At 38.8% G+C, this 26,354-nt stretch overlaps 1 pseudogene; it reads right to left on the minus strand.

The window, feature by feature from the left end:
• Positions 1-8,093: 8,093 nt before the first annotated feature.
• On the minus strand, positions 8,094-25,070 carry LOC139455920 (uncharacterized; annotated as a pseudogene).
• Between the last annotated feature and the right edge of the window lie 1,284 nt (positions 25,071-26,354).

A 26,354-nucleotide genomic window follows, 5' to 3' on the forward strand; every position in this document is an offset into this window, starting at 1 on the left:
TGTTACCTGTGAATAGCGGAATAAAGAATATATCAGTTAGACATTTTTACGTGTACAATTTTGAATAGTCTGGTGTCTCAGGTTTTAAATGTCAATGAGCTTAACACGTTGCTGTACGTGTGCGATATGGCGAAGAGTTATTGCTTTTACCCCCAAGTCATGGGCTGTCACAAGAATGTAAATATGCTGGAAATATGAGTTTAATGCCACTTTTAACATACTTGTATCTCAGTTCTATTTCACACCATGTTCGCTATATGTTGGCGGAAAGTCTGAAGGGTCGCATGCTGCAGATATTTACAACTTTGGAAAAACCAACATGGGTCTAGTGTTCACAAACCAAGAATAATAAGAGAGAATATGCAAGAAACAATCTAGAACAACAATCACATGCAGTGTACAGTAACATCTGAAGTTGTTGTTTTGTTTTGTTTTGTATGATGTTTTAATAATGACTTTGGAGAGAATAGTTTTGCATACAGACTAAGTAACATTTGGTTGACAAAAATATATAAAGCGTGTGAGTATGAAATGAATAAATATAATGATCAAAAGAGTTGTACTTTTACTTGAATAAACAAAATGCATCACCCAAGGTCTGGTGTCGTTTGGTAACTTCCACTGATTCACCCATCTGAACTAGACATAAAAGAGACCAGTGAGACTGCCTCATTTGTTTCACAGATAAAGATTCAAAGTGACAAAACACTCTCTACAAGACTGTATGACAAAAGTGGTGACTTCAACTTTCCAATTGTCAACTTACCCTTAATGTTGAGCAATATTCCAGCAGCTACAGCCTTTTGTACCTACATTTCACAACCTTTGTGGTACAAACGGGCATGCTCTTTCCACCATGATTTCTAAGAGCGTCATACGGCACTTACTCAGTAGTTGTTTGATCAAGGCTATAACAGTAAAGCCTTCAAAATGTTTTAATGTTGACATGTGGAGGACATTTCCAAAGTTGCAGCATCCGTGACCAAATTAATGTCCGATGATATTCCATTTTGACTTGTACCATGTGTTTTTTTAGGTGAACAATGTAATTGTCATTGCATGTATTTGTGACATATGGAACCGGCGCTCACATTTTCTGGAACACCTGGTATCCTCACTAGTTGATAGTGATTCATGAACACAGGCTAATAACCAAGTGAGAATCGAAAAATGGGTTATTTCTCTTTTGTTAACTTTATATTTTTTTAATCTGCCTCTAGTGGTTCTATCTTAAACTATATTTTACTTAAAACGCAGTGTCCTTTCCTTTGTGACAATATTCAAACACTGTTGCATAACTGGGGTTATTTGTTGTAGAGCAATCAGATTACGAATAAAACGTTCAGAAATGCCTGATGTCATGTCCAACAATCAGGGTGAACAGAAGACCATATCAGTTAAAAATCACCTTGGAAATCAAAGAAACAACCGAGAAACCATATCCAGTGCCTTATCTGGATCTGTGCATGGACATCCAATATGAGGACAACATCTGTACCAAGACTTTATGACACGAGGGGTGTTTTAAGCTAAATTGAGTCAGTGGCGAGTGTTACGGATGGAGCAGGACATGCTTGCCCTTGCCTCGAACTCCTGATGTCATCTCTGATTTCCAATGATCCATTGGCATAGTTTCATATCTAGTTTGCTTTTCACACCCTATGGAATCTGTTTGACAGATATTAGTGACTGATTGTTCTCTGAGTTTACGTTTTGAATTTATGTACGTAATATTTGGCTGTAGTTGGATTGACACACTCGTCTCACCAGATACATGTTTTTACACGTTGTTTATAAAATCGTTTCCAGACTCGTTATTTCACAATTCGTACTGACAGTGACGTGTGATGTTATGTATTTCTCTTTACCACGCGTCATATTTTGAGATTTGATCAAATTAATTAGATGACTCCATGCCGTTAATGTAACCTCTAGAGCCATCACAGTCTTTAATTTGTCTAATTAAAGTACATATGCGTCACATAATTTAAAGAGTTCATATTAATCAACGTTATTATTTACACATAACGTTCCTGGATAGAGGTCGTCATAATTAACAAATAATGTGTCAAGATGTTTGGAACAAGTAAGTAACAACAACAAGTAATGTCACAGTTAATAATATTTAAAGCAAACACTTAGCGAGTTAGCTCGATCACGCCACCAGCACGTCGCTAGGTGCCCGTCAATCCAAACAATCACCCAGTGATGTGTGTGAGGCGCGTACGTTTCAATAAAGTAGGTCGCTTGTGATCTATACCTCCACTTGACCTCTTTCAACAGTTACATGCAGAGACATCGACAGGAGAGCGTGGGCGTAGTGATATTTGGTGTCAACTGGCGTATGCCACTACTGATATGCATTACATGAAAATATATAAGTTTATGTGGATAGAGCCCATACCAAAATAAATCAATAAGGACACTGATAGACTCAACATTTGAGTTGACACGAACAGGATAGAGTTATATCAACATTGTACAATCAAAGTACAGTCTCAGCTGTGTACTGTATAACATAGTTTGGGTAGTGGCATACAATATAAGATGAGTAATTAAGCCTTTTTATCAGTTTTTATCAGAAAATGTGTCTTACTTACCTATATTAATGAAGAAGATCGTTCAGTCTTTTCCGGGAACTACAGCCAACAATGTCAGCGTCGCCAATCAACTATTCTGTGCCCGCCGCGTGCAACCGTACAACCGTGCAAAGTGCAAAGTGCTTGTTAGCTACTTTCGTTTTGGGCTGAATAAAATCTGGGTTAACTGTACTCAAGATAGGGTCGCAAAATAAACTGGTTTGGCAACCCTTACCCGCTATGTCACTTTAGGATATGTGACTGCATACATTTTAGTTTTGCGTTAATTACTAATAATGAATCACAATAAGTCTGTAGCGGATCATAAACAACCATTGAGAATACGTGTTATGTGAGGTGAGGTGAGGTGAGGTGAGGTGAAATTGGGTTTAACGTGGCGTTCAAACGTGTTATGTGACGTTACAACAGTCAGATCACTCAATATTATGTGTTTCGAAATTTACATTGTGGTCAAAAAAAAGATTAGATTTTGCACAAAAGGGACGTTCGTCTATGGTCTTAGATTACAGTCGGAGCTGGGTTAATGAATCGAAATAATCGAAATAATCGAAATTTGGAGAAAATCCAAGTAACGAGAAAACATTCGAAATTTCGAGTTTCCTAAATAAATTTGAAATAACAAGAAGAACTCGAAATTACGAGAAAATGCTCCACGAAACGAGAGAAAAATTGAAATTTCTAGAAAATAATTCAAATATCGAGAAAATAATTGAGGTAAGTAGAACAAATTCGAAATTTCGAGGTTTTATAATCAATTTGAAATAACGCAAACATATCCGAAATTACGAATATATAATTGAAGTGACGAGAAAAAACACGAAATATCGAAAAATTAAACAAATAACTAAAATAACGAGTGTCATCCTACCTCAACAGCATGCACAGTTGCTGATAATATCAGTCACTAGCTTATCTGGTCCAGACTCGATTTCTTGCAAGCCGCCGTCATATTGCTAGAACAATGCTCTGTGTGGCTTTCAACAAGAAACAAGCAAACAATATATATAAAAAAGGCAAGTTGCACTGTTGAGATAACTCAAGCTCAAGTTTGTCCTCCTTGGTGTTTGCAAGAGAATTCGAAGACAATATTCCAATGTCTGACTGCCCTACGTCAATAGGTTGCAGACAGGTGAAGATTCCGGGGTAGAATAGGTCTTCAGCAACCCATACTTGTCGTAAAAGGCGACTAACGGGATCGGGTGGTCATGCTCGCTGATTTGGTTGATACATGTCATCGATCCCAATTGCGTGGAACGATGCGCATGATATTAATCACTGGATTGCCTGGTCCAGACTCGATTATTTACAGACCGCCGTCATATAGCTGGAATATTGCTGAGTGTGGCGTTAAACAACAAACTAACCAACCATTAGAAAAAGTAGTTTCGTATACAGAGCAAAAAACATATTGCCGATGCGATGTAAAATTTTAACTCACTCACTCATTTAGATAAGGTATGCGGTAAACATTGGCTAGCGTAAGCCTGCTTTAACGTATAATTAACACGATCATTAAAAACAACTTTGTGGTTACTCTTGTGAGTTAAGTTTGATGCAGTGTTTGCAATATACCACCCATAAAGCAACGTAAACAAATGATTTATTGTAAAACCCTTTGACCAAGGACGGTAAAATAGCTGTTAAGATAATTTAATGTATTTCACTTAACTATTACCAACAGACGACAGCAAGCTGTTTGCAAAAAACCCCGATTCCTCAACTATACGATGGTTGATATACTACAAATCATACACAATATTCAAACGAATTATTTCGAATTTTTTATAAAAGAAAAACTCTCGCTTTGATAAAAAGCACACCAACAAGACGCTGTCGTATAAATGTCAGCATTAAGTACTGAAATTGTTAATGGAAAACTAAGGTAATACATCTTAGGGTTTTTAAAACAACCTAAATGGGTAACGTACGTATATTCTGCTTCACTAAACCTGTAAGGGACTATATTATTCCAAAAAGATTTCTTCAATTAGGTACCAACTATGCCAAAGCTATTGTATTTTATATGCAGCATATATTTTGTATTCAGCTACAAACCAGTAATTGATATTGTCATAACGATCCACCCCGTCGGGGTACGATATCACGCAATCAACCAATTCACCGAACCTGACCGCCCCACCCATAACGACAAGCGAAGGCTACTTGGGAATCCCCACTGGGGTTGTATATTTAATGGTCATGCTATGTTTGTATACAATTCGAAATACTTCCATGCATTTCTTAGACATGGTCGATATGGCATTCCTTCATGAAGTTAATGTAATGAACATATATAACATGTGTATACTATTTATTACACCTTGGTCATGATATCTGTGAATGAATGAGTGTAAGTGCTTGCCAAATATATAACTTTCAATGAAAGAATCGATATTTACTACAGAGAGGTTCAATACTTTGGCAACAGGAATAAGCGAGCACTGCTGTAACGCTTACATTTTACTGCAAGAAGCGGGTAGATTAAGAATTATCCTTCTTGTTTGAAGTAGTTCTCGTGTTCATATGCCAATATTGAACCCACAATAGAGGCACGTCTTTTCCCGGAAGTTGGTCACGAATGTATCAAGAATGTTGTGGCGTATATCCCCGAATCCCGCGTATCAAATTAGGGTTGGCAGCCTCATCGTCTCCCTCTCAGGATTGCGGTAAACTTTCTGACAAATGTCATGCATTTCAGGGTTTTAATAAAACTAAACCATTTAAGGTACAATGGAGCATGTTATTTTTATGAAGATTTCAAAGAGCGTCACATGGCTCTTGCTCTAAAGTTGTTTTTAATAAGGCGACATCATTCAAGGCCCCAGTAAAGTTTTCAAAAGCCTTTATAGTGACCTGTGGAGGACATTTCCAAATTTGACGCATCATCCCCAAACTTGATGTCCGATGCAATTCCCTATCTTGACTTGTACCATATGTTCGCGTATTTCTTCAGGTGACCAATTGTCTTCCCTTTGCATGTGTTTCTGACAGGTGCCACTAGTTGGGCAGGATACGCTCACCTTTTCTCGAACATATGCTTTCATCACTATTTGATAGTGATTCATTAACACATGCTCATGATACAGTCAGAACCGTACAATCTATTCTGCTTTCAACAAATATTTTTTGTGGCCATGGAAAAGGGTCTTGTTGCTTTTATTCACACATCTTTACACTTGACTTCATATACGAAGGTTTCCGCTGAGCCCTCGACATATGTCCCGTGTAGTCAGTATACATTACTTCCTGTTGTGTGTCACATGAAGTCGGTATACATTACTTCCTGTTGTGTGTCTCATGAAGTCGGTATACATTACCTCCTGTTGTGTGTAACATGAATTCGGTATACATTACTTCCTGTTGTGTGTCACATGAAGTCGGTATACATTACTTCCTGTTGTGTGTCAAATAAAGTCGGTATACATTACTTCCTGTTGTGTGTAACATGAATTCGGTAAACATTACTTCCTGTTGTGTGTCACATGAAGTCGGTATACATTACTTCCTGTTGTGTGTCAAATAAAGTCGGTATACATGACTTCCTGTTGTGTGTCACATAAAGTCGGTATACATTACTTCCTGTTGTGTTTCACATTAAGTCGGTATACACTACTTCCTGTTGTGTGTCACATGAAGTCGGTATACATTACTTCCTGTTGTGTGTCAAATAAAGTCGGTATACATGACTTCCTGTTGTGTGTCACATAAAGTCGGTATACATTACTTCCTTTTGTGTATCACATGAAGTCGGTATACATTACTTCCTGTTGTGTGTTGTGTGTCACATTAAGTGAGTATACATTACTTCCTGTTGTGTGTCACATGAAGTCGGTATACATTACTTCCTGTTGTGTGTCACATGAAGTCGGTATACATTACTTCCTTTTGTGTTTCACATGAAGTCGGTATACATTACTTCCTGTTGTGTATCACATGAAGTCGGTATACATTACTTCCTGTTGTGTGTCACATAAAGTCGGTATACATTACTTCCTGTTGTGTGTGACATGAAGTCGGTATACATTACTTCCTGTTGTGTGTTGTGTGTGACATGAAGTCGGTATACATTACTTCCTGTTGTGTGTCACATGAAGTCGGTATACGTTATTTCCTGTTGTGTATCACTTGAAGTCGGTATACATTACTTCCTGTTGTGTGTCACATAAAGTTGGTATACATTACTTCCTGTTGTGTGTCACATAGAGTCGGTATACATTACATCCTGTTGTGTGTTGTGTGTCACATGAAGTCGGTATACATTACTTCCTGTTGTGTGTTGTGTGTCACATGAAGTCGGTATACATTACTTCCTGTTGTGTGTTGTGTGTCACATGAAGTCGGTATACATTACTTCCTGTTGTGTGTTGTGTGTCACATGAAGTCGGTATACATTACTTCCTGTTGTGTGTCGTGTGTCACATAGAGTCGGTATACATTACTTCCTGTTGTGTGTTGTGTGTCACATGAAGTCGGTATACATTACTTCCTGTTGTGTGTCACATAGAGTCGGTATACATTACTTCCTGTTGAGTGTTGCGTGTCACATGAAGTCGGTATACATTACTTCCTGTTGTGTGTTGTGTGTCACATAAAGTCGGTATACATTACTTCCTGTTGTGTGTTGTGTGTCACATGAAGTCGGTATACATTACTTCCTGTTGTGTGTCGTGTGTCACATAGAGTCGGTATACATTACTTCCTGTTGTGTGTTGTGTGTCACATGAAGTCGGTATACATTACTTCCTGTTGTGTGTCACATAGAGTCGGTATACATTACTTCCTGTTGTGTGTTGCGTGTCACATGAAGTCGGTATACATTACTTCCTGTTGTGTGTTGTGTGTCACATAAAGTCGGAATACATTACTTCATGTTGTGTGTCACATGAAGTCGGTATACATTACTTCCTGTTTTGTGTCACATAAAGTCGGTATACATTACTTCCTGTTGTGTGTCACATGAAGTCGGTATACATTACTTCCTGTTGTGTGTCACATGAAGTCGGTATACATTACTTCCTGTTGTTTGTCACATGAAGTCGGTATACATTACTTCCTGTTGTGTGTCACATGAAGTCGGTATACATTACATCCTGTTGTGTGTCACATAAAGTCGGCATACATTACTTCCTGTTGTGTGTCACATGAAGTCGGTATACATTACTTCCTGTTGTGTGTTGTGTGTCACATGAAGTCGGTATACATTACTTCCTGTTGTACGTCACATAAAGTCGGTATACATTACTTCCTGTTGTGTGTCACATAAAGTCGGTATACATTACTTCCTGTTGTGTGTCACATGAAGTCGGTATACATTACTTCCTGTTGTGTGTTGTGTGTCACATGAAGTCGGTATACATTACTTCCTGTTGTGTGTTGTGTGTCACATGAAGTCGGTATACATTACTTCCTGTTGTGTGTCACATAGAGTCGGTATACATTAATTCCTGTTGTGTGTCACATAAAGTCGGTATACATTACTTCCTGTTGTGTGTCACATAAAGTCGGTATACATTACTTCCTGTTGTGTGTCACATAGAGTCGTTATTTATTACTTCCTGTTGTTTGTCACATAAAGTCAGCATAGATAACTTTCCATTGTATGACACATGCAGTCGGCATACTTTTCTTCATGATGTAGTTAAATGTGGTACTGGGTGCGGTGTTCGTTCAAATGTCAGTAGAACTTTTAGTCAAGTGATAACAGCAGTCGAGACACCCCATCAGACACAGTCGTATCGTGGCCGGATATTAGTTCTCCTCTCATGTCTGACTCCTTGGGTATATCTACAGACATCATGACCCACAGTGGCCTGTCAAATGCAGCATCATTGACTGTGTAGATTACTTTGACCGCAACAACATCAACAACGTAGATTTTCTCCTTTGTACCGTTCAGGAAGAAACACAAGTGTAAATCACGCGACTCTCCTTTCTTGTTCTTGCAAAGTGGGAAGTCAATGAGGAGTTTGTTGTTATATCTCACATGGAGACACAGCTGCGACTTGTGCTTGGTGCATGCTACAACATTTACACTCAGTCCAATAGGTTGACTCCAGTCAGCATCTACAGGGGAGGGGGTCAGTGCTGTCTCAACTACCATGCGATTTTCCTCTTCCATCTGCTTCATTGTGAATCGACATTTAACATAAAACATGCATCGCTGACCTCGCCTGATGACCAGAGGCCGTGACGCCAGTACACGTCTCCCTGAATGCATCCGACACCCGGTGTCTGGTTGAGCAGGAACTGGCCTGGTGTTAGTGATTACAGATCCTGATCTAGTGACGTCATCGCTGGCTGTGTTGGAGTCCCACTGCAGGGTCGGACCTGTGTTAGAAACACACTTTTTGATGGAATGTAATGATCTGCCTAAAAGGAAAACGTTTGCCTCACATTATAGTTTAACATGTATCTCACTAAAGTAATGACTTCACCTGTAAATGAGATAATCATCTGTTACTAACCAAATATACATTTAGGCAAAAAGCAATGTATAACCACCACGTAGAGTAAGTTACATAACTGCAGACGAGGCCTATAACCCCAAAAGCAGCCGAAGTAACATATGTAGACAAGCAGTTCTTTCAGCGCCTAGTTGGACACAGCAACAATCATCGAAAACATCCATTCTAAAATGCAATTGCACTTTTCAGAATATATATAAGAATCCGATTTCTTTAACATATCCTTTAATCGAATGTGCGCAAGCGCGATAAAAGGATCTTGACAGTTTCATGCATAATGGCACTTGTGGATGTGAAATCCATGATCGTCCTTTCTAAATACATATTCATAACCATGATACCAGATGTTTACGCATGTGTGCAAGTGTGCATACGTGTATTGCGTTCTGCATGTGTACCGTTCTTAAACAACTCACATGTAACTTGTTCTTCATTTCCAGAAATTATTTTGTCTACGTCAGCCACTGAAAGTAAATAACCCCAGTATATGTTACCACAAACAAATGGTATTCACAGGAGATAACATATCTGATAGGTGTTTGAAAAATAGTTGAATTTTGTTTCTAAAAACTATTATGAAACAAAACATGATCACCTTCATTAGGGACGCATTACAAAAGAGTTGAAAAAGCATAGACACACAACATAACAATCTCTGCATTTACGGACAGTTTTATAAAGAAATTATAGATTAACATTCTCACATTAAAACATGTGGGATCTATCTACAAGCGACAGCATTGAAAATAAACAATTTGTTTCTCATAAAGACACAAGCTGTTTATCAAGATATATAATATGTTAATTGTGTGAAAAAAATGTTTTAAAATGTCTGTTTGCATAAAGTAATCATTTTTCACATATTCAAGATGTGTTTTTCAAAATGGTCATTCACAAAAATAATGTATCTCAAACCAACCTTCAGGTAACTCTGCAGGTTCCAGGGTGATGGTGTTATACATGGCAGTCTCTGGCACACAGCTCGGCCTCTGTGTAGGGGAGAATGTGACAGACCTGACCAATCCTGTCGACTTAACGGAAGTGATGAGGTGGTTGAAGTTGGCACGTACAAAACTGACACCTGTTCTGAAGAACCCAACTTCCTTTGGCGACTCTTCCAACAAGGTGTTCAAGGAGTCGGCAGAAGACAACATCAGTTGTAGATCCTCTATCTGGTCAGCCTTCCCCCTCATCTGTTTTGTATATTCAGTGGAAGACTTCAGTTTAGTCAGCAATGTTCGGGTTGACTCCTGGGCCTCTTCTGTTAGTTTACGTGATTTGGTGGATTTCTGCTCAACATCTGACAACAGAATGGCTCTTCTTTCCTGTATGTTATCAATCAGGTTGTCAAAAGTCTGATTGATGTCCTGCTTAGCAGCTTCTGTTGATACCATAATGGTTTGAAACATTTTCGTCAGTTCCGTTTCTGTTTCTGACAGCTTGTTTGTCTTCACTTCGAGTCTGGCCAAAGTGTCATCAGTAGACTGTGCCTTGTCCTGGTGTGCCTCGGCCACAGATACAACCTTATGTCCCTTCCCTTTATCGTGATCAAGCACAGTGCAGGACACGCATATGATCTTGTAACAAGTGTAGCAGTAAAACTGCTGTGGCTGTTGATGCTGACTACATTCATGTAAACGACGAAAGCTCTGGACAGGTCGGCCTTTCATCTCCTCAAAGGTAACTGTCGTGTGGTGTCTAGATAATCTGTGTCGGTCATGTGATGTTTTACACTCTGTGCACATGAACACACAGCAGTCATCACATCTGGCCACAGCCTCGTTGTTGTCCGGACAATCTGTACATGGCAAGCGGAGACCTTTGTGGATCTTCAGATCATCAAGGATTTTCAGAATGAGAGGTTCACTTGGAAGGGACTCGACTCCATTAGGAAGATGATGATTGTGGCGACTGATTGGACAAAGCAACGTGTTTCCTGTTTCCTCGTAGATCTTCTGGAGACAGTCATGACATACACACTGTACACAGCATGGCATTCGGCGGGGGAGATGGGAGGTCTCATCAAACTGTTCATTGCAGATTGGGCACTCGGTCAGGTAGTTCTTGATGGCTGACACAGCGATGAATTCAGACATTGTTACCTGTGAATAGCAGATTAAAGAATAAATCAGTTAAACATTTTTACGTGTACAATTTTGAATAGTCTGGTGTCTCAGGTTTTAAATGTCAATGAGCTTAACACGTTGCTGTACGTGTGCGATATGGAGAAGAGTTATTGCATACAGACTAAGTAACATTTGGTTGACAAAAATATATAAAGCGTGTGAGTATAAAATGAATAAATATAATGATCAAAAGAGTTGTACTTTTACTTGAATAAACATAATGCATCACCCAAGGTCTGGTGTCGTTTGGTAACTTCCACTGATTCACCCATCTGAACTAGAAATACAAAAGACCAGTGAGACCGCCTCATTTGTTTCACAGATAAAGATTCAAAGTGACAAAACACTCTCTACAAGACTGTATGACAAGAGTGGTGACTTCAACTTTCCAATTGTCTAGTTTCCCTTTTATGTTGAGCAATATTCCAGCAGCAACAGCCTTTGGTACCTACATTTCACAACCTGTGTGGTACAAACGGGCATGCTCTTTACACCATGATTTCTAAGAGCGTCATACGGCACTTACTCAGTAGTTGTTTGATCAAGGCTATGACATTCAAGGCCTCAGTAAAGCCTTCAAAATGTTTTAATGTTGACATGTGGAGGACATTTCCAAAGTTGCAGCATCCGTGACCAAATTAATGTCCGATGATATTCCATATTTTGACTTGTACCATATTGTTTTTTTAGGTGAACAATGTAATTGTCTTTGCATGTATTTGTGACATATGGAACCGGCGGGGCGTGATACGCTCACATTTTCTGGAACACCTGATAATACTTACTAGTTGATAGTGATTCATGAACACATGCTAATAACCAAGTGAGAATCGAAGAATGGGTTATGTCTCTTTTGTTCACTTTATATTTTTTTAATCTGCCTCTAGTGGTTCTATCTTCAACTATATTTTACTTAAAACGCAGTGTCCTTTCCTTTGTGACAATATTCAAACACTGTTGCATAACTGGGGTTATTTGTTGTAAAGCAATCAGATTACGAATAAAACGTTCAGAAATGCCTGATGTCATGTCCAACAATCAGGGTGAACAGAAGACCATATCAGTTTGGAAATGTGATCCCTTTTCAAGACAAGCCTATAAAGATAATTAGAGCGCGGCGAGAACACAAGAATTTGAGCTTTAGGCAAAATATTAGAAAACTAGTAATACCTTCTGCTTATGGAAGATATTAATCTATTTCACAATATAATTGTCAGGTCCTGAAAACCTGACGGTCACACACTTTAATCATTTGGTGTTGATGATGTTATGGTGAAACATGCAATACGGTAGTAAGAATAAGCAAACTAGTATTGTAACCTTTCATTTCGAGGTTAAAGGACAGCGACAGTTAACAATCGCCTTAATTATTTACAGTTAATTAATATTAATGAGATCCGGTTTTCCCCTTCAAGGGTTTTGTGTATTTCATTGTTGCCAACTTTTAATAAATCAATTGATAAATGTTTCTTGATAGAAGTGATTTTATATCGAAGATCCATCCTGACAGTCGGTAAACATAGCTGAGTGTTAATCTCCTTTAAGGTTTTATTCACATGGTCACAGCTAAGCTAATTGTACAAATTTGGAAACTGTCACCCGAACGAAACAGAGACATTTTGTGAAGCTAACGCGCCTGTAAAGAAAAGTTACCAATACATGTTAAAACGTATTGCGTCTTTTCACTTGTAGCTAATACTCTGTGTTCTCCACAGCTAATGTGCGTCCCAGTAACGAAATGTTGACGCGACAGTTTTACAGATAAACTCACTGACACTGGTCGCATTTACCGTATGTTATCCGGGTCAAGAGTTTGGCTAAGATTAAAGGCTCTGTCTTTATTATTGCATTTACACAAGAGACTGACAATTTATCACACGTGCGAATATAATTATGAATATAATTACATGTTCATGTGTGTAAATAAAAGCGACAAAACCCTTTTCGTAATTCCTTCTATCTCAGATGGGGATAACACTTACTCAATGGAATCTGTTTTCGCACGTAATCTGGTTATTCTCTAGCGTTTAAGCTTTATATATATATTGGGGTTAGCTGTCTTCAACAGTTACACAGACATTTGTTTTGTCATTTATCCTGGACAGTAACTGACCCTAAAATCACCTTGGAAATCAAAGAAACAACCGAAAACCATATCCAGTGCCTTATCTGGATCTGTGCATGGACATCCAATATGAGGACAACATCTGTACCAAGACTGTATGACAAGAGGGGTGTCTTAAGCTAAATTGAGTCAGTGGCGAGTGTTACCGATGGAGCAGGACATGCATGCCCTTGTCTCGAACTCCTGATGTCATCTCTGATTTCCAATGATCCATTGGCATAGTTTCATATCTAGTTTGCTTTTCACACCCTATGGAATCTGTTTGACAGATATTAGTGACTGATTGTTCTCTGAGTTTACGTTTTGAATTTATGTATTTCCAGACTCGTTATTTCACAATTCGTACTGACAGTGACGTGTGATATTATGTATTTCTCTTTACCACGCGTCATATTTTGAGATTTGATCAAATTAATTAGATGACTCCATGCCGTTAATGTAACCTCTAGAGCCATCACAGTCTTTAATTTGTCTAATCAAAGAACATATGCGTCACATAATTTAAAGAGTTCATATTAATCAACGTTATTATTTACACATAACGTTCCTGGATAGAGGTCGTCATAATTAACAAATAATGTGTCAAGATGTTTGGAACAAGTAATAATGTCACAGTTAATAATATTTAAAGCAAACACTTAGCGAGTTAGCTCGATCACGCCACCAGCACGTCGCTAGGTGCCCGTCAATCCAAACAATCACCTAGTGTTGCGTGTGAGGCTCGTACGTTTCAACAAAGTAGGTCGCTTGTGGCGCAATACCTCATCTTGAAAGACCTTTTTCAACAGTTACATGCAGAGACATCGACAGGCGAGCGTGGGCGTAGTGATATTTGGTGTCAACTGGCGTATGCCACTACTGATATGCATTACATGAAAATATATATGTTTATGTGGATAGAGCCCATACCAAAATAAATCAATAAGGACACTGATAGACTCAACATTTGAGTTGACACGAACAGGATAGAGTTATATCATCATTGTATAATCAAAGTACAGTCTCAGCAGTTTACTGTATAACATAGTTTGGGTAGTGGCATACAATATAAGATTGGCCTTTTTTATCAGTTATTATCAGAAAGTGTGTCTTACTTACCTATATTTATGAAGAAGATCGTTCAGTCTTTCCGGGAACTACAGCCAACAATGTCAGCGTCGCCAATCAACTATTATGAGCCTGCCTCGTGAAACTGCTCATGCGTGTTAGCTACTTTCGTTTTGGGCTGAATAAAATCTGGGTTAACTGTACTGAAGACAGGGTCGCAAAATAAACAGGTTTGGCAACCCTTACCCGCTATGTCACTTAAGGATATGTGACTGCATACATTTTAGTTTTGCGTTAATTACTAATAATGAATCATAATAAGTCTGTTTCGGATCATAAACAACCATTGGGAATACGTGTTATGTGACGTTACAACAGTCAGATCACTCAATATTATGTGTTTCGAAATTGACATTGTGGTCAAACAAAAGATTAGATTTTGCCCAAAAGGGACGTTCGTAGATGGTCTGAGATGACAGTCGGAGCTGGGTTGATGAATCGAAATAATCGAAATTACGAGAAAATCCAAGTAACGAGAAACTTATTGAGATGACATCAGGAGTTCGAGACAAGGGCAAGCATGTTCTGCTCCATCGGTAACACTCGCCACTGACTCAATTTAGCTTAAAACACCCCTCTTGTCATACAGTCTTGGTGCAGATGTTGTCCTCATATTGGATGTCCATGCACAGATCCAGATAAAGCCATACCCGTGCTCGTGGGTTTCACCGAAGTGGTAAACGTCTGAGACATGCATCACTTCGGGCTTTCCTCCCACATTAAGCTGACACGCCGCGATATAACTGCGATACATTTTAGTTTTGCGTTAATTACTAATAATGAATCATAATAAGTCTGTAGCTGATCATAAACAACCATTGAGAATACGTGTTATGTGACGTTACAACACTCAGATCACTCAATATTATGTGTTTCGAAATTTACATTGTGGTCAAACAAAAGATTAGGTTTTGCACAAAAGGGACGTTCGTATATGGTCAGATTACTGTCGGAGCTGGGTTAATGAATCGAAATAATGGAAATTACGAGAAACTAATCCAAGTAACGAGAAAACATTCTAAATTTCGAGTTTCTTAAATAAATTTGAAATAACAAGAAGAACTCGAAATTATGAGAAAATGCTCGACGAAACGAGAGAAAAATTGAAATATCGCGAAAATAATTGAAATTTCTAGAAAATAATTCAAATAACGAGAAAATAATTGAGGTAAGTAGAACAAATTCGAAATTTCGAGGTTTTGAAATAAATTTGAAATAACGAAAATATATTCAAAATTACAAATATATAATTGAAGTGACGAGAAAAAACACGAAATATCGAAATATTTAACAAATAACAAAAATAACGAGTGTCATCCTACCTCAAAAGCATGCACAGTTGCTGATAATATCAGTCACTAGCTTATCTGGTCCAGACTCGATTTCTTGCAAGCCACCGTCATATTGCAAGAACAATGCTCTGTGTGGTTTTCAACAAGAAACAAGCAAACAATATAAAAAAGGCAAGTTGCACTGTTGAGATAACTCAAGCTCAAGTTTGTCCTCCTTGGTGTTTGCAAGAGAATTCGAAGACAATATTCCAATGTCTGACTGCCCTACGTCAATAAGTTGCAGACAGGTGAAGATTCCGGGGTAGAATAGGTCTTCAGCAACCCATACTTGTCGTAAAAGGCGACTAACGGGATCGGGTGGTCATGCTCGCTGACTTGGTTGATCCATGTCATCGATCCCAATTGCGTGGAACGATGTGCATGATATTAATCACTGGATTGCCTGGTCCAGACTCGATTATTTACATACCGCCGTCATATAGCTGGAATATTGCTGAGTGCGGCGTTAAACAACAAACTAATCAACCAGTAGAAAAAGTAGTTTCGTATACAGAGCAAAAAACATATTGACGATGCGATGTAAAATTTTAACTCACTCACTCATTTAGATAAGGTGGGCGGTAAACATTGGCTAGCGTAAGCCTCCTTTAACGTATAATTAACACGGTCATTAAAAACAACTTTGTGGTTACTCTTGCGAGTTAAGTTTGATGCAGTGTTTGCAATATACCACCAATAAAGCAACGTAAACAAATGATTTATTGTAAAACCCTTTGACCAAAGACGGTAAAATAGCTGTTAAGATAATTTAATGTATTTCACTTAACTATTACCAACAGACGACTGAACAAAGCAATACAAGCTGTTTGCAAGAAAAACGATTGCTCAACTATACGATGGTTGATATACTACAAATCATACACAATATTCAAACGAATTATTTCGAATTTTTTATAAAAGAAAACTCTCGCTTTGATAAAAAGCACACCAACAAGACGCTACCGTATAAATATCAGCATTAAGTACTTACTGAAATTGTTAATGGAAAACTAAGGTAATACATCTTAGGGTTCTTAAAACAACCTTAATGGGTAACGTACGTATATTCTGCTTCACTAAACCTGTAAGGGACTATATCATTCCAAAACAATTTTTTCAGTTAAGTACCAACTATACGAAAGCTATTGTATTTTATATGCAGCATATATATTGTATTCAGCTACATGTCCTTACTTGAGTACATAATAGAGACTTGACCAGACAAACCAGTAACTGATATTGTCATAACGATCCACTCCGTCGGAGTACGATATCACGCAATCAACCAATTCACCGAACCTGACCGCCCCACCCATAACGACAAGCGAAGGCTACTTGGGAATTTCCACTGGGGTTGTATATTTAATGGTCATGCTATGTTGTTTGTATACAATTCGAAATACTTCCATGCATTTCTTAGACATGGTCGATATGGCATTCCTTCATGAAGTTAATGTAATGAACATATATAACATGTGTATACTATTTATTACACCTTGGTCATGATATCTGTGAATGAATGAGTGTAAGTGCTTGCCAAATATATAACTTTCAATGAAAGAATCGATATTTATTACAGAGAGGTTCAATACTTTGGCAACAGGAATAAGCGAGCACTGCTGTAACGCTTACATTTTACTGCAAGAAGCGGGTAGATTTAGAATTATCCTTCTTGTTTGAAGTAGTTCTTGTGTTCATATGCCAATATTGAACCCACAATAGGGGCACGTCTTTTCCCGGAAGTTGGTCACGAATGTATCAAGAATGTTGTGGCGTATATCCCCGAATCCCGCGTATCAAATTAGGGTTGGCAGCCTCATCGTCTCCCTCTCAGGATTGCGGTAAACTTTCTGACAAATGTCATGCATTTCAGGGTTTTAATAAAACTAAACCATTTAAGGTACAATGGAGCATGTTATTTTTATGAAGATTTCAAAGAGCGTCACATGGCTCTTGCTCTAAAGTTGTTTTTAATAAGGCGACATCATTCAAGGCCCCAGTAAAGTTTTCAAAAGCCTTTATAGTGACCCGTGGAGGACATTTCCAAATTTGACGCATCATCCTCAAACATGATGTCCGATGCAATTCCCTATGTTGACTTGTACCATATGTTCCCGTGTTTTTTTCAGCTGACCAATTGTCTTGCCTTTGCATGTGTTTCTGACGGGTGCCACTAGTTGGGCAGGATATCACTATTTGATAGTGATTCATTAACTTATGCTCATGATACAGTCAGAACCGTACAATCTATTCTGCTTTCAACAAATATTTTTTGTGGCCATGGAAAAGGGTCTTGTTGCATTTATTCACACATCTTTACACTTGACTTCATATACGAAGGTTTCCGCTGAGCCCTCGACATATGTCCCGTGTAGTCAGTATACATTACTTCCTGTTGTGTGTCTCATGAAGTCGGCATACATTACTTCCTGTTGTGTGTAACATGAATTCGGTATACATTACTTCCTGTTGTGTGTCACATGAAGTCGGTATACATTACTTCCTGTTGTGTGTCAAATAAAGTCGGTATACATTACTTCCTGTTGTGTGTAACATGAATTCGGTATACATTACTTCCTGTTGTGTGTCACATGAAGTCGGTATACATTACTTCCTGTTGTGTGTCAAATAAAGTCGGTATACATGACTTCCTGTTGTGTGTCACATGAAGTCGGTATACATTACTTCCTGTTGTGTTTCACATGAAGTCGGTATACATTACTTCCTGTTGTACGTCACATGAAGTTGGTATACATTACTTCCTGTCGTGTGTCACATGAAGTCGGTACACATTACTTCCTGTTGTGTGTCACATGAAGTCGGTATACATTACTTCCTGTTGTGTGTCACATAAAGTCGGTATACATTACTTCCTTTTGTGTATCACATGAAGTCGGTATACATTACTTCCTGTTGTGTGTTGTGTGTCACATGAAGTCGGTATACATTACTTCCTGTTGTGTGTCACATGAAGTCGGCATACATTACTTCCTGTTGTGTGTCACATGAAGTCGGTATACATTACTTCCTGTTGTGTATCACATGAAGTCGGTATACATTACTTCCTGTTGTGTGTCACATAAAGTCGGTATACATTACATCCTGTTGTGTGTCACATGAAGTCGGTATACATTACTTCCTGTTGTGTGTTGTGTGTCACATGAAGTCGGTATACAGTTACTTCCTGTTGTGTGTCACATGAAGTCGGTATACATTAATTCCTGTTGTGTGTCACATGAAGTCGGTATACACTACTTCCTGTTGTGTGTCACATAGAGTCGGTATACATTACTTCTTGTTGTGTGTCACATAGAGTCGGTATACATTAGTTCCTGTTGTGTGTCAAATAAAGTCGGTATACATGACTTCCTGTTGTGTGTCACATAAAGTCGGTATACATTACTTCCTGTTGTGTGTCAAATAAAGTCGGTATACACTACTTCCTGTTGTGTGTCACATGAAGTCGGTATACATTACTTCCTGTTGTGTTTCACATTAAGTCGGTATACACTACTTCCTGTTGTGTGTCACATGAAGTCGGTATACATTACTTCCTGTTGTGTGTCACATGAAGTCGGCATACATTATTTCCTGTCGTGTGTCACATAAAGTCGGTACACATTGCTTCCTGTTGTGTGTCACATGAAGTCGGTGTACATTACTTCCTGTTGTGTGTCACATAAAGTCGGTATACATTACTTCCTTTTGTGTATCACATGAAGTCGGTATACATTACTTCCTGTTGTGTGTCACATGAAGTCGGTATACATTACTTCCTGTTGTGTGTTGTGTGTCACATAAAGTCGGTATACATTACTTCCTGTTGTGTGTCACATGAAGTCGGTATACATTACTTCCTGTTGTGTGTCACATGAAGTCAGTATACATTACATCCTGTTGTGTGTCACATGAAGTCGGTATACATTACTTCCTGTTGTGTGTCACATGAAGTCGGTATACATTACTTCCTGTTGTGTGTTTTGTGTCACATAAAGTCGGTATACATTACTTCCTGTTGTACGTCACATAAAGTCGGTATACATTACTTCCTGTTGTGTGTCACATGAAGTCGGTATACATTACTTCCTGTTGTGTGTTGTGTGTCACATGAAGTCGGTATACATTACTTCCTGTTGTGTGTCACATAAAGTCGGTATACATTACTTCCTGTTGTGTGTCACATTACGTCGGTATACATTACTTCCTGTTGTGTGTTGTGTGTCACATTACGTCGGTATACATTACTTCCTGTTGTGTGTCACATGAAGTCGGTATACATTACTTCCTGTTGTGTGTCACATAAAGTCGGTATACATTACTTCCTGTTGTGTGTCACATGAAGTCGGTATACATTACTTCCTGTTGTGTGTCACATTAAGTCGGTATACACTACTTCCTGTTGTGTGTCACATAAAGTCGGTATACATTACTTCCTGTTGTGTGTCACATGAAGTCGGTATGCATTACTTCCTGTCGTGTGTCACATGAAGTCGGTACACATTAATTCCTGTTGTGTGTCACATGAAGTCGGTATACACTACTTCCTGTTGTGTGTCACATAAAGTCGGTATACATTACTTCCTGTTGTGTGTCACATAGAGTCGGTATACATTAGTTCCTGTTGTGTGTGAAATAAAGTCGGTATACATGACTTCCTGTTGTGTGTCACATGAAGTCGGTATACATTACTTCCTGTTGTGTGTCAAATAAAGTTGGTATACATGACTTCCTGTTGTGTGTCACATGAAGTCGGTATACACTACTTCCTGTTGTGTGTCACATCAAGTCGGTATACATTACTTCCTGTTGTGTGTCAGATAGAGTCGTTATACATTACTTCCTGTTGTTTGTCACATAAAGTCAGCATAGATAACTTTCCATTGTATGACACATGCAGTCGGCATACTTTTCTTCATGATGTAGTTAAATGTGGTCTTGGGTGCGGTGTTCGTTCAAATGTCAGTAGAACTTTTAGTCAAGTGATAACAACAGTCGAGACACCCCATCAGACACAGTCGTATCGTGGCCGGATATTAGTTCTCCTCTCATGTCTGAGTCCTTGGGTATATCTACAGACATCATGACCCACAGTGGCCTGCCAAATGCAGCATCACTGACCTTGCAGATCACTTTGCCCGCAACAACATCAACAACGTAGAGTTTCCCCTTCGTCCCGTCCAGTAAGAAACATAAGTGTAAGTCACGTGACTCCCCAATCTGGTTCTTAGTGAGGCAGGAATCAGTGAGGAGTCTGTTGTCATATCTCACCTTGAGACACAGGTGCTGCTTGTGATTGGTGCATGTTGCAACACATACGCTCAAACCGGCTTTTTGACACGAGGGAGTATCTACAGGGGAAGAGACTAGTGCTGTCTCAAATATCATCATATTTTCCTCTGTCACCCGTCTCACTGTGAATCGACACGTAACATGAAACATGTCACGCTGACCTCGCCTGATGACCAAAGGCCGTGACGCCAGTACACCTCTCCCTGAATGTATCCGACACCCGGTGTCTGGTTTACGAGGATCTGGCCTGGTGTTAGTGATTACAGATCCGGATATAGTGACGTCACCGCTGGCTGTGTTGGAGTCCCACTCCAAGGTCGGACCTGTGTGAAAAAACAAACACTTGATGAATTAAAATGGTGCGTCTTATGGATTACAAACAGTTAAAAGAGTCAGATCTGCCTTTAAGGTAACAAAATAACTCTTAACATCCGTCCTCCACTCCCAAAAGGTGAACATTGTAGTTCAACGTTTAAGTCACTAAAGCCACGACATAACCTGTAAACGAGACATGATATAGAGAGTCGTTGATAACTAACCAAATATACAGTTAGACCGTAAACAAGTCATGTAATTGAAGACAAGGGCAACAACCCAAGTAGCAGCCACAGTGACATACATGTGAACCAGCGTGAAGTACTCATGTACATAACAGTTCTTAAACCATAGAACCTCATTTCTACAGCCATAGAAAGTATCTGTTCCAATCAGCAATTACATTTCCAGAATTTAATGAAGAATCTACTTTCTTTAAATATCGTTCGATCGATAACACGCATATATAGGTAAAACAATATGGAATATAAACTGTTTCATGAAATGTGGTTCACTGGAAAGATGTTTCAACAAGTGTACTTTTGTGAGATTAAATCGACATTTAGATGTTGAGTCATTGCAAAATATAATCGTAAAACCACTCACTACCTGGTAAGAGGTGAGGTGAAATTGGGGTTAACGTCGCGTCCAAGATTATTGCACTTATATAGCGACGTGCATGCACGTGTGTCTGTGCGTGTGGCTGCTTGTACTAGTCTGGACTGATGCCGAGTTATAGTGCTAGCTCACTGAGATACCATGCCGCAGTTTAACATGAATACCCCACTCAGACACAGTATACTGATTCAGAGCCGACCAGTCCTTGTTTTAGCCCCTTAATGTCGAGCGCCAGACAGGGTAAGAACAAGTACCATATTTTAACGTTTTTTGGTATGACGCGGCCTGGAATCGAATCCCGGACCCTACCTGGTAAAATATGATCGAATTGCCCCTCGAAGTGTTTCAATGCTCTACCGCCGTGTTACTATGTTTCACTCTGTACTAACTCATGGTCATACGTGAAGAAATGACATCAGATGATAACAGTTGGTCTCGTTGATGGAGACGATAAAAAATCCAACGACATCAACTCTCCAATAGTCAAGTATCCATATCAGTGACAAAAATGATGCCCTATGCAATTCCCTATTTTAACTTGTACCCGTGTTTTTTTCAGGTGAACCACTGACTTGCATTTGCATGTGTTTGTGATGGGTGCCACTGGTGGGGCTGTTACGCTTACCTTTTCGCGAACACCTGGTATCATCACTATTTGGTAGTGATTCATAAACACATGCTTACGATATAGTCGGAATTGTACTATCGAATTGTACTTTGCATGAGATTTCTATCAGATATGGAAAGGGTTTTGTCACTTTATCTGCTTACATATCGGGACATATTTGCTTTGTTCATTAAGTACCCTGTAAAAGATGAAAGTAATACCCAAAGCATGAATGATGTGGTTATTTGTAAGACAAGAAAAGACGTTTGCCACAATTGAAGGTGAACAACGCAAAATATGTCCATGATACATCTGATGACACACAACGATAATATGAATTACAACAATTTATGGAAAGACATCGCCAACAGTACTTGGATAGTAAATACATAATTAAATGTACGACGTGGATGTGTTATTTTTTATTACATGTTGCCATGAGGGATCGGCGAGAATACCGTTACTCGGATTGAAAACTCTTCCGTGTAGTCAACACGGTCAAGTATCGTTAAACCACTCACTACCTGGTAAGAAAGAAAAAACGTGAACACTAAGAGTGTAATGTGCGTCACGTGTTTTAAAGGGTACATATTAATCAACATTATTCTTTTAATATGTGGTTCCTTGACAAAGTTAATTGTTGTATGCGGTATCTGTGTGTCGACGTATGTGCGTGCGAGTTCTGTCTAAAACAACTCACATCTAACAACTTCATCATTTCCAGAAATAATTCTCTTGTCAACATCAGCCACTGAAAATAAATAACCACCTTATAAATTTGGACAAACAAATAATGTTGCTATATATGTCAAAATCAAAGACATCAAACATCCCGGATCACTTTTCTAAACTATTAGTTTATATATCGACAGTTTTGCAGATAACGTACGAATTTACATTCTTACATTTCAAAATGTTAGATCAACTCCTGGGTGAGTGAGTGAGTAGGTGGTTTGGGGTTTCACACATTGCACCCACGTGGGGATTCAAAACCGGGCCTTCGGCGTGACGAACGCTCTAACCAATGGGATACCCCACCATCCATCAACCAACTGGCGACAACAATCAACATAAACATTTTTTGTACCAATATCATTGACTGTTTCTCATGAACTAAAAATTAAAAACTGTTCAAAATTTGAAATTAAGATGGTTTTGAAATGCCTGCATATATTTCCACCCGGGGCCTACATATACATTAAATCATTTTTCAAATTGACATTAATATTTTTCATTAATATGGACATACAATGTCACTAAAGTTACACAGTTTGCGGTGAGTGACTTTGATTATAAGCATCTTCAACCTACCTTCAGGTAACACTGAAGGTTCCAGAAGGATGATATTATACATGGTAGTATCTGGTATAGTGTTTGGTCTCTGAGTCGGGGAGTATGTGACAGACCTCACCAGTACTGTCGACTTGATAGTGGTGATAAGATGATTTAAGTTGGCAGAGACAAAACTGACACCTGTTCTGAAGAACCCAACTTCCTTTGGCGACTCCTCCAACAAGGTGTTCAAGGAGCCGGCAGAAGACAACATCAGTTGTAGATCCTCTATCTGGTCAGCTTTCCCTCTCATCTGTTTCGTATATTCAGTGGCAGACTTCAGTTTAGTCAGCAATGTTCGGGTTGACTCCTGGGCCTCTTCAGTTTGTTTACGTGAGTTGGTGGATTTCTGCTCAACATCTGACAACAGAATGGCTCTTCTTTCCTGTATGTTATCAATCAGGTTGTCAAAAGTCTGATTGATGTCCTGCTTAGCAGCTTCTGTTGATACCATGATGGTTTTTAACTTTTTCGTCAGTTCCGTGTTCGTTTTAGAAATTTTGTTTGTCTTCTCTTCGAGTCTGGCCAAAGTTTTATCAGTAGATTTTGCCTTTTCCTGGTGTGCCTCGGCCACAGATACAACGTTGTGTCCATTTCCTTTATCGTGATCAAGCACAGTGCAGGACACGCATATGATCTTGTCACAACTGTAACAGTAAAATTGCTGTGTCTGTTGATGCTGACTACATTCATGTAAACGACGAAAGCTCTGGACAGGTCGGCCTTTCATCTCTTCAAAGGTAACTGTCGTGTGATGTCTAGATAACCTGTGTCGGCCATGTGATGTTTTACACTCTATGCACATGAACACACAGCAGTCATCACATCTGGCCACAGCCTCGTTGTTGTCCGGACAATCTGTACATGACAAGCGGAGACCTTTGTGGATCTTGAGGTCATCAATGATTTTTAGGATGAGGGGTTCGCTTGTGAGAGACCCGACTCCTTCTGGAAGATGATGATTGTGGCGACTGATTGGACAAAGCAACGTCTTGTCTGATTCCTTGTAGGTCTTCTGGAGACAGTCATGACATATACACTGTACACAGCATGGCATTCGGCGGGGGAGATGAGAGGCTTCATCAAAAGGTTCTTTGCAGATTGGGCACTCGGTCAGGTAGTTCTTGAGGGCTGATACAGCGATGAAGTCAGACATTGTTACCTGTGAATAGCAAAATAAGGAATGAATCTGTTTGCATTTTTTAAAAATTTATAAATGTTCCCACCTGAACTTCTTGAACAATCATTAATAGCCGGGGGTCACTCACAAGTATTTATAAACAGTTAGATCTCAATTACCTTAACAATAACATTATTTGTTATAAGAGTGTTTGTGTGTGATATGTAGAAGAGTTATTTGTTTTACCCTCTAAGTCATGAGGCGTCTCAACAAAGCTAAATATATGAGTTGGTTTTAATACCACATTTTACAGGTCTCCATTTTACATAACAACATCGTAGCTAAGTCTGAAGTATGAAAAGGAGCGGGTTGTAGATATTTACAACTTATTTAGACCAACAGGCGCTTGTCTGGTTTTCACAAACCAATGATTATGACTAGGGAAAGTCTGAGATTCAAACCCACAAGTACTTGGGTATGACCAAGGGACACAGATTAATACAACCGTCACAGTCTGTGTACTGCAACATGTCAAGCTGTTTCCTGTTTTATATCATTTACTAAGTATGACTATTGAGAAAAACAATTCGCAGAGAAAGTTATTAACATTTGGCTTCTGCCTTCTGATATTATTTCATTCGTATACCATATTGCCGGAATATCATGCAGATTGAAGAGGTACAGTAAGTCTCCATGGTCCCTAGTATGGTGGCATACCTTTGGTTGCTGGTGATCTATTGCCCAGTTGTATTTTTTCACTTTAAAAAAAGTTGCAGCATGTTAACCATCTTATACCATTATCAAATAAAATGTGTGATAATCTAGTTATTGTAGTGTCCATTGCTGACATGTTTTTATATGATATTACTTTATTGTGTACTCCAGTCACGAAATGGCTGAAAAACTGTAAAATTTCTACTTTAAGATAAAGTTCGCCTCCTTAAACCAAACCTGTAATTCACATGGTCACAGTGCAGAGATCGACATCACTTCTGTAAATATTATGGCATTTAATAATTTACCTCAATAAAAATAGATAATGTGATATTTTGTATTTTAATTATTCAACGGAAGTATTTAGTTTCGAATGTGGTGCCCTTTATCTGTTAGATAATAGAGTTCGCTCAATTGTACAAACCCTCGATGATGCGGTAGTAGTTATAGCAACCAATTACAGGTCTCGCTCACTCACTCATGTTTCTGTGTAACCTGATACTAGTATTCCATATATTCCGTATTCCATATACTACTACTGCTAGCGTAGAAGTACCAGAGATCACTAGAGATATAGAAAGGTGATTAGGGGTGAAATTGGGTTTA

Source organism: Haliotis cracherodii, unplaced genomic scaffold (assembly GCF_022045235.1).
Source record: "Haliotis cracherodii isolate W230 unplaced genomic scaffold, xgHalCrac1.p SCAF_11, whole genome shotgun sequence".
In the NCBI taxonomy this organism is placed as follows: domain Eukaryota; kingdom Metazoa; phylum Mollusca; class Gastropoda; order Lepetellida; family Haliotidae; genus Haliotis; species Haliotis cracherodii.